The 17,047-nt window shown below is 43.8% G+C and overlaps 1 protein-coding gene across 8 annotated transcripts in view; it reads right to left on the bottom strand.

Moving 5' to 3' along the window:
• Positions 1-17,047, bottom strand: part of ENOX1 (ecto-NOX disulfide-thiol exchanger 1) — a 397,458-nt gene that overhangs the window by 260,990 nt on the left and 119,421 nt on the right. For all 8 annotated transcript variants that reach the window (XM_075489098.1, XM_075489137.1, XM_075489072.1 and 5 more), the window contains one exon: positions 901-978. The gene's annotated coding sequence lies outside the window, so the exon portion shown is untranslated. The remainder of the gene's footprint in view (positions 1-900; positions 979-17,047) is intronic.

Genomic DNA, 17,047 nt, shown 5'->3' on the forward strand with positions numbered 1-17,047 from the left:
ACTATTATTTAGGGCCAGGTACAACTCCCACAGATGCTGAGTGTGCTCCGCTAGTGCGGTATGACCACCTAGATGGAAAAGTTGATTCCCATTGGTTTCTCTGACCAAATTTCTATTAAAATGCTGTTTGGTACTACCTTTGAAAGCAGTAAGAAATCAAATTTTTCTCTGTTATGTAGCTGCATAGGAAAACATATTGAAATGCAGAGGAGTGTTTTCCACCCTCTAAATCATTGCGATCACGGGCCGCAGTGCTTAGAACACTATCGTTCTGGCTGACAAGGACATAGCATTAGCTACAGGCTCCTCACTGCTCCTTGCCATGCTGACACTACAGGAGTCAAGCCATTATTATTCTGCTCTTTTTACAGTCTCTTAAATATCAACTTTTTTTTTTATTTTATTATTTTCTTAAACTTTCCATGAACCTGAGCTCCTCCTGACCTGAAAGCCCCAGTAATTCTGCTGACCCTTTGCTAACTGTGCTTCTCGAAACATCCACAGCTATAGCTGTGGGACAGCCGCTCACATATTAGCAACCTGGGTGGGAGCAATCGACGGCAGGGCCTTTTAGGGTAATGCAGTTTCAACGTGTACTGAAAGACATAGTGGTGAGGTGAAAATGACTTACAGGCCCAATTCCTTTCTGCAGTTCAACTCTATAAACTGCAATAATTCACTTCAAAAGACAGACAAATGGGTTACTATACATTTATACAACAGTAACAGAACAGAGTTATGTCCTAAACGTTTTGCAAGAAACGAAAATAATTTCTCACACTTGCTCCAGAATAAAATTGGATTTTAATTTGCTTTGCATGCATTTGAGATAAAAAAGATAACAAGTCAGCACAGGAGTCTACATGCTGAAATAGTGAGAATGCAATAGAGTTTACAGACCTGTAGGAAGCAAGGTAACTTCTCAGCGGCCCCATCACGGTATTTCCAAAGGAACGTTACAAATTCTCATGGCCAACCCTGCAAGAAGTGGAAAGAATAGTTAAAACTAGAGGGTTTCCAAAGGAAAAGCAAATAAGATCAGCTGTCTCCTTGGATACGGAATGCTAAAAGTCAGTGTAGAATTGGTTTAGAGGATGTTAAACATTTTAAACTACGGAAGCAGCAATATCATAACAATTATTTAAATAAAACAAAGTCCAAGTTAAATAAAATACAAAATGGTAAGTTGTTTTTAAATACATGTTATTGAAAACAGTCTTGATAAAAATGCAATGAATATGTGGGACTGGATTGGAAAGAAAAGAAAAAAGAGAGAATACTGCACCAATTTATATTCCCTTTGAACTGTCTGTAATACAGACCTTAAAGTGCATTTTCAAACATATAGCATATCAAAGAAGCAGACATTTATTTCTAGCCATGGCACTTCTAGGCTTTTGGTAAATGAAACCAGAAATAGTCTAGTGGAACTGTGCTGTGTGATAAACCATGTACTGATGGGTTCTGCCCAACATCAGTAAACAATTGTTTTTTCCTTTAACCAAAGGAAAAAATTTCAGCAGTAAACAAATGCCTCGCGTCTTGCATGAATTCTTCAACAGATTCAAAGCAAACCTGTCTTTTCACACCTCCTGCATGTGCTATTCCAAGTCAAAATACAAGTTATATTTCCTGAGATCTATCAGTTGCTATGTTTTCGATCATGACAACCATGATACACAAGGGTAAATCCAATACACTATAGCCTTCTGCTATAATCCCCCTGGAATCCACACCCATTGTTGTAAGGATAATTATCTGGGTATCCCCGAGGCCAATTTTTGCAGTTTTCATATAAAAATCACCTCTTGCATAAGACATGAAATTTAAAATCATCCCCTTCACAGATATCATTGAGTCACTCCATTACCTCTGGGACAGATATAAATTATGCATTCTTTGATTCTCTTTAAAATTTTAGATGCACAAGGGGACAGAGAAGCATCTAAATGGTACTAAAAATATAAGGCATTCAAGAAAGAAACAATAACTTGTATGGTATTAACTGCTACAGTGATCCGAAGGCTCCCTGCCTGGTCAAGAAAAGCACATAAAGCACTGAAACGTAACAGCAGGCTTGCATGCTAATGGCTGCTAGTGACAAGGACTCATTGAATGTCACTGCTTCACATATTGCGTACTGTTCATTTTTCTTATCTATGTGACCTCTCCTTTGAAATGACTGATGAAACTCCCGTGAATTAGCATCTCCGCTTCTGGGCATTTGCCACCAAGAAGGCATTCAGTAACATCTCTACTAAAATACAAAAATAAAGCAAGGGGAAAAAAAAATCATAATCTTAACAAAAAATAGTCACTATGTCTGTTAAAGGATACTCAGTGTGTACTGCAAAGGGACTGCTTCTCTGAAGCTTCCTTGTTACGCTAGTTTTTACCTTGATGCCCTTTAAGAGTATTGGCTTGTCACAATACATGCATTCACATTTCAGACTTGGCTAACATTTTCATAATTGGTGTGAATAAAAAGGAATAGCTGTTACTGCAAGAAAAAAAGAAATGTCTCTGTTCTGATGCCCTGCTGCTATGATGACCTATTTCACACTAGCATCTGTTCTCTTCTGATGAACCACTCCAGATGTAAGCTGGCAAAACAGCACTGCAAGTATGTTACCCAGACGTCCACTGAGTGCTGCAGATGTTTTCTTCCATGCTTCACATTTAATGTGTGCCTGATTAATTTTTTCTTTATTATTTCAACTACTTGGCCCGCAGAATTTCCTATGAAGTTCGCAGAATCCAGGATCCAATCTGCAGCCATAAGGAGCATCTCCCTTTGTGTGAGCGGGCTCATTAATATCTGGAATAACCAGCCAAAAGAGCCTTGGTCTGAATTGCCAAAAGAAATGCAAACTTCAATAATCTATTACACCTTAATATTATTTGCCTGAGGATTTAACACAGTGCTCATTTCAATTTCAAAATTACAGATGTTTGTAATATTCAGATGCATCAGTCTGACCAAAAATATCATGCCCGTTCTCTGCCTCAAGCCCTTGACCTGAATGAGGTTAGTGACAGGGATATGAATGACTTGAGCAGAAAACGAAACACAAAAGTAGTTTTATCGTGAAGTACAATATTTCTTCTGTCACTTAACCATTTTTTTTTCCCTCTCAAAATTACAGGGTAGACTGCAAATCTTCAAAGCTAGCAGCCACTACGACAGCCTAAGTGCCATTTAAAAGAATAATAATTTATGAGATGCCTTGGTACAATAGCAAAGGTCACAGAGAAGACTCCCCAGGGAGGAGAGGATGACAAAGGTTACAAAGATGACTAAAGACTCGCCTACAGGAAAGGATTTTCTTGGAAGGAAGATGTTTTGTTGCAACAGCTTCATCCTACCTAACGCACAGTCGCCTCATCCAAACAAAGAGCTCACCTTTAAGTTAGCTATAAGGCATTGCTTATGAAATATGCTTCTGAAATTCGTGGCTTAGCAGCTTGGCCACGTACCCAGGCCCCACTGAGGTGCTGCCAGACGGAGGACGCTGTGGGTCTGTCCCACAGGGCACAAGGGGATGCCTAGTGACCGATTTGATCCCACCTGGGGGATCAAACTTGAAAAATCTCCGGAGTCTTTGCAAGCCAGTCCCCAAATAGATGCCACTTCTGGGGCACTCCGTACCATTTGCAGTTCTCTAACAGACCACCACAGGCTGGTGCAGTTTCTCTTAGCAGCAATGTGAAGAGTTGGTATACGAGGAGCCTAAGACACACGGTTGACACGTGGCTCCCAGGCAGCTGTAAATTTGCACACCAGCCATCACACTACACAGCAGTTTGGGCTGCTTTTTCTTGCCACAGCTACAGCATTCCCCCCCTTCAGCTGCCGCAAGTACAGAAAAAAAAGAGACAAGGATGAAGACAAGCAGGAACAACTCTTCTTGGCACAGCTCCACTCTCTGCAGCATCATCTCTGGGCTCATAAAATACGCATTAACTGGTGGGAGAAGCTGGCTGCAAACCTGGGGGTAACCGGCGGTGTCTGCAGAACGTCAGAGCGATAAAGAAAAGCTTAACCTGAAGCCAGCGTGCAATACAAGACAACTCTTATCTCTTCAGAAATGTGTGGCCATAACCATTTTGAAAACTGCCAGTTTCCAACGGCTCCGGATTGGTTGTGGGAAGTTTCTGCAGCCAGACCAATGGCTGGCACCTGTGGAGGAGGTCTGCATGGCTCTGAAGGGTACAGATGTAATGTTTGCCAGTCAAGAAGAGGTTATTGATCGCTTTGAGTACAAAGGATTATGCTTAATTTCTGTAGAACAACTACTAGAGCCCATCTTCCTGGTATTTAATCTCCATGCCAGGCCTCCCAGCTTATAGAGAGGTACCTGAGGGCCAGCTAACCATTCAGGTAATTTCCCTAAGGCAATCTCTGGGGACTCTCATCTATTTTCTGTACTAAAATAGGGCAATTTGCTGAAGGGGACTAATGCCACAGACATTAATAGTATCTGCATTCCCTTGCCCTGACAGTCCCTGATCCATCACTACGGCCAATAAAGCCTTTGGCTGGCTATTTGGATCACAGAACATTTTTACAGTCCCATACCCGCATGCCGACGACAGCAGAGTGTGCCTTTGGGAGAGGGAAGGGCAGAAGGCAAGCGGAGGGCGGGAGGCAGCCAAGCAAGCCTCCGATTGTAACAGCATCTTTTATCCTGCACATCACCTGCAGGAAGAAGGGAAAGGGAACTCGACTGCGCAGGAACGTTGCGAACGCAACAAATAACCCAGGTGATACCCACTCCCAAGTGACAAATATACCGGGCACACTGCCAGGGAGCCCTCCTGAACCTGGCCAAGAAAGGGAACCAGCATTTCCAATGCCTGCTTTGCCTGATGCTTAGAGTCCCTCGCTCCAGCGCAGCAGCTCCCTCTCAGTGCCAAGCCTTGGCGGGCTCTGCGTGTGGGGTTTTATACTCTCCCGTGTTGGTTTTGTGTGCTCTGTCTTCCTTTATTAATTTTAAACAGAATGGGGGGGATGTAAATTCACCGTTGGGGATATGTCAGTGTTTGCTCAACATGCTCTATATACCTTTATTAATTTTGTATTGAATGGTGGATGTGATTTCACTCTGGGGGGAAATGAGGGATAGCGAAAGGCCTTTCCCACAGCAGGGCAGCAGTGGGGAAGGGGAGGTTATTTCTCTGTGGATCAGTTTTGAGTTATTTGCGTGCTTTTAAGGGTTTCTAAAGCTGCGGAACTTGTGCTTTCATGGACAGGCAGTTTCAGTGCCATGACCTACTGGTCTGAAGAGGGTGATTATCTTAATGTAGCATTTGTTATGCAAGTCTTACAGCTTACAGTACATTTTAAAAGCAGCAGATGATGCCTTTTTATAGTGCAAGAACAGTACGTAAAGGGGGGAAATTAAAAAGTTTTCAAAATTAAGACTTATTTCCAAATAAGACATTTTTTAACAGTACAAATGCATAAAAACCACAGGATTTCAAAGGGTTGCTGTTTGACACAGGTTCACAAGGTTTACCTCTTGGTCGCAAGGTTTAACTCTTGGCTCATTGCAAAAATTGCCTCAATCGGTGTGACCAGCTTGGCAGCCTGACATTTCCACTCCTGCAATTCCCGGCCCCCTGACAAGCCAGCGCTTGGCTTGGAGCACACAGGGACACTCGACACCCTGGACTGCTGTTCCCTTAGGCTTGACGGAGATGTTGCAGAGAGTTGCTTACTTGTAGATAGCTCTTTGCTATCTGCCTTTAATTCACGCAGCAAGGTTACACTCCATCATAGCGCATCCCTTTCTTTCCAGACTCTTGGTCCAAGCATCCTTACTCACCAGTATCATGACAATGGAAGGAATGTCCCCTTAGTGTCCTATTTACTTTTCTGGAAAAAATTCCCAGAGAGAAAAATTTTCATGCCTCCCTCAATTTCCAGAGGCTCCCAGGTCACAACTTGTTCATATTCAGCTTTGCAAGATGCTAGGAAATAGTACACAGTGGTGTCCTGATGGGTCTGAACCTTTCAGATATGACAGCCAAAAGGCAAGGAAAGTACAGGTGCTGTTCATTGTTCAGTTTTTCACTGCAAAACGTACGTATTTTTCCACCCACAATTCTGCAATGCCAGGTACAGAGTCTGCTTCCACTTTTGGAAATCCCCGCACATGGTAGCTCTCTTTTCCTCTTCTCCTACTGACTTTCAGAGCACAGTCTGGGAGTTCACAGCTCCTCCGGCGCCCAGAGGATGGAAGCCAGCCTTACGTTTACTGCACAGGGCGATGCGGATTGGGATTCCTCTGTACAGTTGATTCCTCTGTGATGCCTTGGTCCAGGGATCTGTTGTGGGAAGGGGGCCATGGGGCGAAGGTATCAATGAACAGCTATCTGGGGACAGTTTGCTGTACGAGGAAGATAGGTGAATATTCACATGAGCAGTCTAATGCTTTTGTTTGCCATTTCCCAGGCAGCTCTGACATGGAGGAGACCCGACCAGCCAGCAAAAGACCTGTTTTACTGATCAGAAGATGCCGCAGTAGCAGTTATACTTATAAATAAGGACTTCCTAGGATTTATATTGCTGAACAGTGCCTTACTGAAATTACTGCTCATAACAAACTCGAAATGCTGAACTGAATTAATTACTTGTTTGAGCAAAACATGTTATAGACTTGAAAACTGAATTATGGACTCGCTGGCTCTCCCTGCACACGCTTATGGTACAAGTCATTCTTTTCCTAACCTGGTGCAGCTGGCAGACGAACTCCGTGCATGAATGATGGCAGGGGCAGAAAGTTTCTGCACTGAGGAGCATGGTTCCCATTTTGAGCATCAGAAAGAGCGGAACTGCTTCAATTGAAAAATGAGTGAGGGAAACAGGAAAGAAAGGGGCTAAGGGACTGCAGCTGGCTGTCATGGGCTCTGTAGGTCAGCGCTTTTATACTTGCTGAATGCAGCTGGATTTTGAACAAGCGGGAGGGAAAGAGGAAGGGGAGGATTTGGAAACTGGCTCACATCCATCCAAGACGATAACATGCAAGCCAGGGAAAAAGTAACAAATACCAGGTACACGTCACAGCACACAGTGCTAACAGCCTTTGATAAAGGCTAATGCAATGATACTCGCCAGCCTCCTCGCTGTGCTGCCAGCAGCCTGGCTGCTCCCAGAGACTGAAGGCAGGCAGGCAGCGGGGCAGGGAGCAAAGCAAGTCGGGCAGCCCTGCCTAGCTGTGAATGCCTTGTTCAGGATCCTGCTTACTGCACCTATGTAGGGGGATAGGAATCAGCCAGTGCTCCACGTCCTCCGTCTATTAGCTGTCCCCTAGACAAACTGCAGGCCAGCAGGGGGATTCTGTGCCCAGTTCCTCTCCAAGTCCTCCAAAAATAGAATGTAGGCTAGAGTTCTGGTTTCTGTCCTTCGCTTTCCTGCAAGCCATCTTGCTCTCCTCTCTTTCAGTTTATTAAACTCTGGAGGGGAATTTCATTCAGCTATTGCCTCTCTTCACCCTGGAAGAGAAGGGGGGATCCTCGTCATAGTATTCCAGTACTTAAAGGGTGGCTACAAAGAGGATGGAGGCTCTCTCTTCATGAGGAGTCACATGGAAAAGACAAAGGGTAACGGGTACAAGTTGCACCAGGAGAGGTTTCAACTCGATGTAAGAAATTTTTTACAGTGAGAACAATCAACCACTGCAACAACCTCCCCAGGGACATGGTAGAGTCCCCATCACTGGAGGTTTTCAAGATGAAATTGGACTGGGTGCTAGATAATCTCATCTAGGCTCCCTTTCCCACAAAAGGTTGGACAGATGATCTTTCGAGGTTTCTTCCAACCTGGGCTGTTCTATGGTTCTATGATTAGCTATCCCCCCCAAATCCTCCTTCTCTGGAGACTGATTCCCAGAGCTTCCCATCCACACCTCCAAAGCTGTCCATATAATCTGCTCTCTCCCTCTGAGGATAAGGTTATCATAGAACAATTTACATAGGAAGGGCTGCCTGGGGGTCATCTGGTCCAACCTGCTGCTTAAAGCAGGTTGCTCAGGGGCTTCTCCAGTCAAGTTTTGAGTATCTTTGAGGGTGGAGATTTCACTGCATCTCTGGGCAATTTGTGTCAGTGTTTGATCATACCCATGGTGATTTTTTTTTCCCCGAATATATATAATCAGAATTTAATCTGTTCCAAACCGTGTCTGTTGCTTCTTCTCCTATCGCTGTGCACCTTTGAAAAGAGTCTGGCTCTGACTTACCTGTCTCCTCCCAGTAGGTAATCATAGACAGCAGTAAGATCCCCCAGTGGCCTTCTCTTCATTTGAACAGTCTTAGATCTCTCCACTTCTCATACATCCTCTGCTCCAGCCCGTTATGCATCTTGGTGGCCCTCCATGGGACTTGCTTCAGTGTGTTCATGCCTTTTTTGTACTGGGCAGCCCAAAACCAGACACAGTACTTCAGAAGTGGTCTCACAAGTGCTGAATGGAGGGCAATAATCACTTCTTGCTAAACTAGGTGCAGCTGAAAGCATCCAGGAGGCTGCAGAGCACAGAGCTAGAACAAAATGCCCTAGAAATGTGTGCCCAAATGTGAGCAAAATATTCTAATTTTTGCTATGAGTGGACTAGCACTGAAACAAGGAGACAAGAGCTGGCCACCTGAGCCCAGAGCAGTAGCAGGCACACAGGTAAGACAGAACAGCCAGTTGAGAGAGACTGCACAGAAATGAGGGGAGAAAGGTAAGGAACACTACAATATTTCAGAGCCCATAACCACTTGAATATTAGTATGAAGCAGCTACAACTGAGCTTAAATTACTGCTGATCCTAACAGGAATAAAAACAGCAGTAATTTTTCCATTATAATATAATAAGGAACTGTATCACGCAAACACAGATTTTCTTAATATCAGTGTAGCCTGGTTAAATGCTGTATAGCACCAGCATGAACAGATCATAAAATGGGCTAAAAGTGGTATAAACCAATTGACTGCAGAAACATTTCTGTAACCCAGTATAAAAAAAAAAAAAAAAAAGGAAAAAAAAAAGACTGCAATCCATTCAATCTTTGTCAAGAGATGACATATTTGCATCTTCTATCCAGACCGACGGTATCCTGCAAATAAAATTATTCATTGTTCTGCAAAGCTGCATCTCCAATACACAATACTGCAACCTCCATATACCTAGAAATGAGACCACTAATAACAGGAGGAAAGAATTTCTAAGAGATACCAGGAAGGTAGCGCACGTGCACATGGGAGAAAAAATAGCAATGCGTCTACCACGTTTGTGAGTAACTTCCTCAGCAAAGAGCCATTTTAGTATTAAGACCATGAAGTCTGCCTGAGACACCGTAGCAGCAGTAAGTCTAGAGAAAACAACAGCCTGGAGGAGAACGCTTTTATCAGGACTGCAAATGCTGGCTCTATTAACAAAAAGCAACTTTGTATTATCGTGGGGTTTTTACAGCACAAATCGAGTCCATACCCAGAGCTGATCATAAGGAGCAATGGAAAGCAAAACTTGGGTTTCTTCTTATTTTGTTACTGGAAGAAAAGAACGAGAATGAAGGAGGCTTTTATGTCAGGAATAGTGCTTAAAGCACTGGAGCAGCTGGCAAAAGTTTCCGATCAGTGTAATGATTTGGGAAATCTGCACATGAAATACAAGGTCTGGGTAATATTTAAAATATTATTCAGATGAGTAACTCTCTGTCATGGATACTTTTCTGCCAACATGGATTCACTATGTGGACAAGACTTTCAACAACTCCCTTCTTGATCAGAAACATTGTCCACTTCGTCCATTTTCCTGGATGGAAGGCACTAAAATGTCAGAAGTTAATGAGTTATACAAACGTACTCTTTTTTTTTTCTTTTTTTTTTTTTTTCCTTTGGTTTAACTTTACCCTCTCTTGCAAAAGGCTTATTCTGATTTCTTTTGATACTGGTTTCTTACAGAGATTCACTTATGATAAAGTCTTGTCCTTGACCCAGAAAAAATTATGCACTGATGGTATCAGAGGATCAATTCTATGCACAGAGGGAAGTGGTCTTTTGGACTGAACCACCTTCTCTAAAACCAAGGTACATAATTGCAAAATGCTTCCAGCAGGGGTATAAACACTTGCCATGTTTGTATTTATTTAAAATAATCTGATAGGACTGGGGCCACGACGTGATTTTTGTGGTTGGAAGAGGTTAACAGCACAAATAAGGTTGAAAACTGCTGTCCTAAACTATTTAGAGAATTTGGAAATACATTATAGTTCGGACTACAGACTAGAGGAATGAGCAGTGCTTGTGGGGGTTCCCAAAGGCTATTTCTTACTAGATAAACTGTTGGGATGGAGATTTGCTGGAGCTTCTTTCTGGACTCCACTTTCACTCCCAGTCGTTGTGTGTCACATAATTAAGCCTGGTGGGGATACATGTGTGTCTCACCATGCCAACGATCATATACAAGTTCTACTTGAGATGTGAAGAGCCTTTCTGGCTAGCTATCAGCAAGAATCAGCAAGGACACCTGAGGGATTCTGTGACTCCATGTCATCGCAGTAACGAGCAGGTAGATGCCCTTGACAGAGCAAGGGTCATTATTTTTCTGAACAGTTTCTATACCCACATCACCAGCCTGCTCGCTTCCAGTTTAACAAGCTGCTCTTTAGGCAGAAATCAGCCTGACAGAGACTTTAAGAAACAACAGTGTAATTAAGATCTGTTTGTAAGATTTTGGATGTGCCCTTGCCATGTTACCACTGACTTTGGAGTCTGCAACTCGTGGCAAAAAGCTTTCAGCGAAGAAAAACTTGAATGAAATAAAAATAAGCACCCCCCCCCCCCCAAAAAAAAAAACCCTAGCTATCATATATTAGGGGGTGTCTTCCAAGGGAGAATCTTAATGGCATCCTTTCATGTCTCTATAGCCTTGCATGTGGAAAGTTTCTGCAAAACCAGCCTGCATCCTCTGAACACCAAAGAGCAGCAAGAATTCTGTATTGGAAAAAATTCTTAAAGCACTTGTTCTTGCTCAAACACTTAAAATTGCAAAGTGTCTGCGCTCAAGCAACTACAGCCAGGCAAATTAAGGTCATGTTTCAAACAAAACAGATTCTTCCTGTGCCTGCAAGTGACTTGTATGTGCATTTGTAATACGCCCGTCGCTAAGGCATCTGTGCCATCAGCTAATAATGGAAATAATAACAGAATAATGGAAAAGCTGCACGCACAGGCAGCTCTTATACTGGAGATTGTGTAAGTACAAACAGAGGCCACTACTGGAAAATATGGAGACAGGGTCTTCAGTAGCCTACTCCTAAGACCCATACTTTCAAAGAACAGCAGCCATTTGTGCAGTTGAACTTCTGCGTTTGCAACTACACATGCATATTAAAGATCATAAAAGCAAGAAATTAGTGACGGAAGAAATGTCTCATAAAGCATTTCCAAAACCAGGGACGGTCTGCATGTATGGCAGCATACGATGTATTTTGCACCCTACAAATATAAATGGGGCACTTCTCTGAAATACAAGCTTCTACTTTCATATATGCTCTGCAGTTAGATTGAAATATTTCAGTTCAGTTTTTTAAGCTTTTGAACATAGAAGCTGTTACAAAAATTAGAAAGAGATTTCCAAAGGGTGTAAAGGGGTCACAGAGAAAGCCTGGGCCCGTTTTGAGAATTAGTTCAACAAAAGAAATCCTTATATATACTTGACTACAAGTTCGCAGAGGCAAATATCCAGATTTCTGCAAAGGTCATTTCAGGTAAAGGTTTGAAATTCATACTGTTTCTTTAGCTATCCAGGTGTATATACAATAGGAATTAGAACAGGAAGAAAATCTGTTTTGTTTTGTTTGCCTCGAATCTGCCACCTTTAAAATCAACTTGTTAAAAAGACTAGTTGACATCTGCCAACAGCACCACTGCATATATATAGTGCTTCAGGTGCAAAAGAGGGTATGAAGTCTCTCAGAAAACCCACGCTCTTCTGTTTAGGACATATTTTGATGATGTTTCCTACAAGTTTCCAAGTGATGGCTGGGTGAGCAAGCTCTGGCACAGAACAGCAGACAGCTGGGTGTGGACTAGACAGTGTGTGGACAGGAGTCAGGCTAAGGACAGCACTTGAGCCAGGATGGTTGTTTCTGCACTGGAAATAAGGCTCTAATTTCTAAAGCATCTGCAGGATACTCCCCCTCAAGGGGAAAAAAAAAAAAAAAAAGAACAAAAGAACAACAAAAAAGAAACACTTGATTTTTAAATACAGTCTTTAAATTTACTTTACTTAGAGTTACATTGTAAGAGGATTTATGACTAAGATGGGAAGGAAGAAAAAAAAGCTTCTAAATTACTACTTGCAATTTTGAGGAGGATATAATAGAAACTATGTTTAAAGGCCCAATCCTGGCAGCCTACATGCATGTAAATTGTTCTGTACAGCTCAGTAGTACCCATTTTCCTGAACAAGGATATGTGGCTAGAGACAGGCTTGCAGGTTTAAACTGGTTGTTTTATTTGTGGCATAAATTTCCTCCAACTAGTCAGAGAGCTGGAAATGTCCTGCTTCAAATAAAACCCAAGAACATATAATAGTTAATATATATGTGTAGGGCAGCTTGAAAAACTCTTATGAAAAAATGTTTTTAAAAATCTGTTTCCCCACTGAACAGCTCAGAGAAGTGTGTCCCTGACAAAGGCCCATAAGGGGCCAACACACTGGTTATTTGTTCTCTTTTGCTTTTTACAAATGAAGCAAAATACAGTTAATACATTATGCATGTCTTCAAGCATATTTTTATTTAGCCTGTTTTGGTCTGTTGTGCCTTGGGAACTTTCACTTTGTTTTGTTGTGCCTTGGGAACTTTGATTTGATTTTGTTTTTCTGGTTAATAATAAAATTGAAATATTAGGGCAGGACATCAACCAATCTACAGTGCATGAGATTTGTTTAAGTTTCAATAAAACGGCCTCTCAACATCTCTTTTCCGTTCCCTTATCTTATCAGTCACCAAACCACTCTCAACAAGCTGGCCTGTCAAAGGAGCACCGTGGGCCAGTTGCTATTAGTCATTTCATTTCCCGTTAAGATGATCTGTTGTTTCACCCGCAGGAATAAGACAGACTTTTTCAGTAACATACTATAGCATCTCAGTACTCCACAGTTTGGGTACAGAAACTATTCTGTGCCTTATACTTTTAGAATTATCATTAGGGTACTGCTTAATACAGATGAGCACATTAAACAAGCAAAAGACAATCCTCTGTCGCGAGGAATTTACTCCTTTTGCAGAAGTGAGTGAGAGGGTAGGAAGGCTCTGCAGAGGGACCTGGACAGGCTGGATCGATGGGCCGAGGTCAATTGTATGAGGTTCAACAAGGCCAAGGGTCCTGCACTTGGGTCACAACAACCCCATGCAACGCTACAGGCTTGGGGAAGAGTGGCTGGAAAGCTGCCCGGTGGAAAAGGACCTGGAGGTGTTGGCTGATAGGTGGCTGAACATGAGCCGGCAGTGTGCCCAGGTGGCCAAGACAGCCAACAGCATCCCGGCTTGTATCAAAAATAGCGTGGCCAGCAGGACTAGGGAAGTGATCGTGCCCCTGTACTCGGCACTGGTGAGGCTGCACCTCAAATCCTGTTCAGTTTTGGGCCCCTCACTACAAGAGGGATATTGAGGTGCTGGAGCGTGTGCAGAGAAGGGCAACGAAGCTGGTGAAGGGTCTGGAGCAGAAGTCTTATGAGGAGCGGCTGAGGGAACTGGGGTTGTTTAGCCTGGAGAAAAGGAGGCTGAGGGGAGACCTTATCACTCTCTACAACTACCTGAAAGGAGGTTGTAGCCAGGTGGGGGTCGGTCTCTTCTCCCAAGTAACTAGCAACAGGATGAGAGGAAATGGCCTCAAGTTGCGTCAGGAGAGGTTTAGATGGGATATTAGGCAAAATTTCTTTACTGAAAGGGTGGTCAAGCATTGGAACAGGCTGCCCAGAGAGGTGGTGGAGTCACCATCCCTGGAGGAGTTAAAAAAACTTGCTGATGTGGCACTTCGGGACATGGTTTAGTAGGCATGGAGGTGTTGGGTTGACGGTTGGACTAGATGATCCCAGAGGTCTTTTCCAACCTTAATGATTCTATGATTCTCTGAGAGAGAACAGCAAAGCCTAAGGGAGAAAGAGGGGGAAGAGAGGACAATTGTCATGAGATTAGACAGTTAATTACATTCACACCTCAATTGTTTTTATTTGGGGGGGGGGGGAGTATCTTTTGGCATTTAGCAGCAATTGTGTTCCCCTGGGAAAGGTGGGGAGTTAGCACAGATTAAGGAAAGTAGGACCAAAGAGGTGGGAAGGAGGGCAGTGGTTGAAGGGTTTTGATGGGGCTGAAAGCCAAGTTCAGACTAAGTAACCAACAGAGTGAGGCAGAGAGCGAAAACGCTGTTAGAAATGAAGATTTGCAAGGGCAGGAGTACAGGAATGAGCGGTCACACAGCAGGGCTGAGGGGTAGGTAGGCTTTCCCCCAGCAGCATTTGCCTCTATCCTGCTCTACCCCACTGGGGTAGCATCCATACACCACTGCTACAATAAATTGGTATTCTTGGGATGCTAATTTCCCCCTTCCTCTTATCCCAAGGGGATATCCTCAGTCAGCCCCTAACTGTCCCAAAAGACTTCCAACCTGGGGTAAAGAAGGAAGGGTGCCTACATGGACAGCCTCCTGGAGGCTCACTTTTTATTTTTCTGAAGGATGCACAGAAATTGTCAGTCTGTTTGTATATATCTACACAGCAATGTACAAATACGCTGCCCTCCTCCTTATACAGCTGCAAGACAATTTGGACTGAACCAGCCCCGTTCCTGGCTCTTCAAAGGCTTCAAGCCTGTAGGTCCCATGCAGCAAAACAAGTTATTCTGAAACTCTTCAGTGGAGCAAGTGTCCCAGTCCTTCACAAGGTGGTGGAAGACTGTTCCAGGTTGTCATCCTCCTCTGTCCTCTTGTTTGAGCACCAAATCAGTGGAGCTCCTCTATTGTGAACAGCACCCAGGGATGGAAATTATCTGTTATGGAACAAGGAACTTGCAGTCTCTCCTATATGTGACCCACTTACAACCAAGCTCTCCTCCTTCCTATCACTGATTCTGTTCTTCTGGTGGTGATTTTGGTTTGTTTCATTTGCTAGGGGTTTTTAATTTATGTATGTATGCATGCATTTATTTATTTCCCCTGGGTCTGGTGGGACCCTGAAAAGGTGCAAATTAAGTGCTGAAGAGAAGCTCCTCACATGCAAGCTGAAGGGACTGTCTGGCTTCCCAGGTGAAGAAGGGAAGGGCTTCAGTGTCTCACAATTAAACTGTCTAGTCCTGCCAGTCCCTATCCTCCCCCTCTCCCTGCACTCTTCTCAGCTGTACCTAGTTGTACAGTCGCACTCTTACCACGAGGCATCCCCCGGCCACAGCTAACATATCTGGGAATCACACTCTGGTACGCTTGAACTGAGCAGGAACTTTCCTGGCTCACAGCCTGGGAATGAGTTGAAGAGGGCTGGGAAGCTGGTACAGAAACCCTCAGTGGCAATTCCCACTGGCATCTTGGTATCCCTCCTCTGATGAAGCTTCCCAGGGTACCTCATATGGCTCCTACAAGATCCACAGCCAATTTAAGAGACAATTGCTAAAGACAGACTGAAATGCAAGCCTCTGAACTGCCTTTTTGGTGATGTTATTGTTCTTGGGCCTGATAATTCTCGGCAGCATGGATCGCACATGCTGACAGCTGAGATCAGGCTGGTAAACCCAGGTCTGAAAGACAGCTGGCAGAATTGCTCAGGTTAACCCCAGGCTGCCCACCACCGTGTGGATCTTCAAGTGGGGATTGCAAGTGTCTGTCAGGCAAAGAGCAACAGCAAAAAGGAAAAAAAAAAAATATTGGGAGCCCCTGGTAGAAAAATGCACCTTTTGGTGGCCCTGAAAAAAGTGCCTTTTAGCTGCTTTAGTCCTAAACCTTGCTGGTGACATAAGTTTTTCGAGATTAAAAGGTATAAGCTGTCTGACCAACAGCCCTGAAGCTGACAGCACTGTGGAGACATCAGCTGGCTGCCCTCTAAAAGGGAGAGCCAGAAGCCAGTATCGGGGCTCGGCTGGCAACCTGGGACAGCAACAGCTCTTCAAACTACTGCTGCTGCAGTCACTGCTGCAGCAAAGCATGGGACAACACTGCTAACAGCTGGGCTGCCAAGAGCTGATTTTGTGCTTTGTGGTGCTGGCTGCAAAATGAAAAATCTCAGGATGTTTTTCTGCCACTCCTCTTGCATTAAAGACAGTGTTTTTTAATGAAACAAAAATGGTGTAGTCAGTATTAGACTACTCACCTGGCCAAAAACCTATGTCCACCCTTAGATAAGAGACAGAGTTTCTCACTTGCCCCAGCTTCACCTGTAACTTAAAAGAAGCCCTTCAGGGAAAAAAAACCCATCCTTTTTCCCTTTCCTTTTCCTCTGAACCCAGCACCTGGCATCTGGATGGACTCCCTCTCCCTTCTGCTGCTAACTGGAATTCATTCTCATTCTCATTCTCCTATACAGGCTTTTGGAAGTCTAACTCCACCATACTCACAGGAGGCTTTCCCAGCTAAGGAGGCACGAGAGATATCAAGCACCTCAGTGTCTGATAGACAGCCTCAGCATTAACCCTCCTAACTCCAAACCAGCTGGCACAGTCCCAGGGTACAGTGCCATACTGGCTTAACCTGGGCCCCGAAAGCTGCTCATTTGCATCGGTGTACCACTGCACCTGATAGCATTAGCTCTGTCTCTTAACGAGTCTAATAAGCCTGGGAAGGCAGCACTGGAGTGGCACACCCTGCCACGGAGACATTATTTCAGGTTGGAAAAGAATCGGCGCAGCTGCGACTCTTCTTTACTCTGCTGCTGTACTTGGGATGTACAAGCCCAAAGGTGAGCCCAGAATTAACTGCTCTGGCTCTGCCATTCTTCCAGTTCCTCCCTTATACTTCAACGTGTAGTCTCTTGCTTTAATGGAATAAAACCCAATTCAACCTTTTCAGGCT

Source organism: Mycteria americana, chromosome 1, assembly GCF_035582795.1.
Source record: "Mycteria americana isolate JAX WOST 10 ecotype Jacksonville Zoo and Gardens chromosome 1, USCA_MyAme_1.0, whole genome shotgun sequence".
NCBI lineage: Eukaryota > Metazoa > Chordata > Aves > Ciconiiformes > Ciconiidae > Mycteria > Mycteria americana.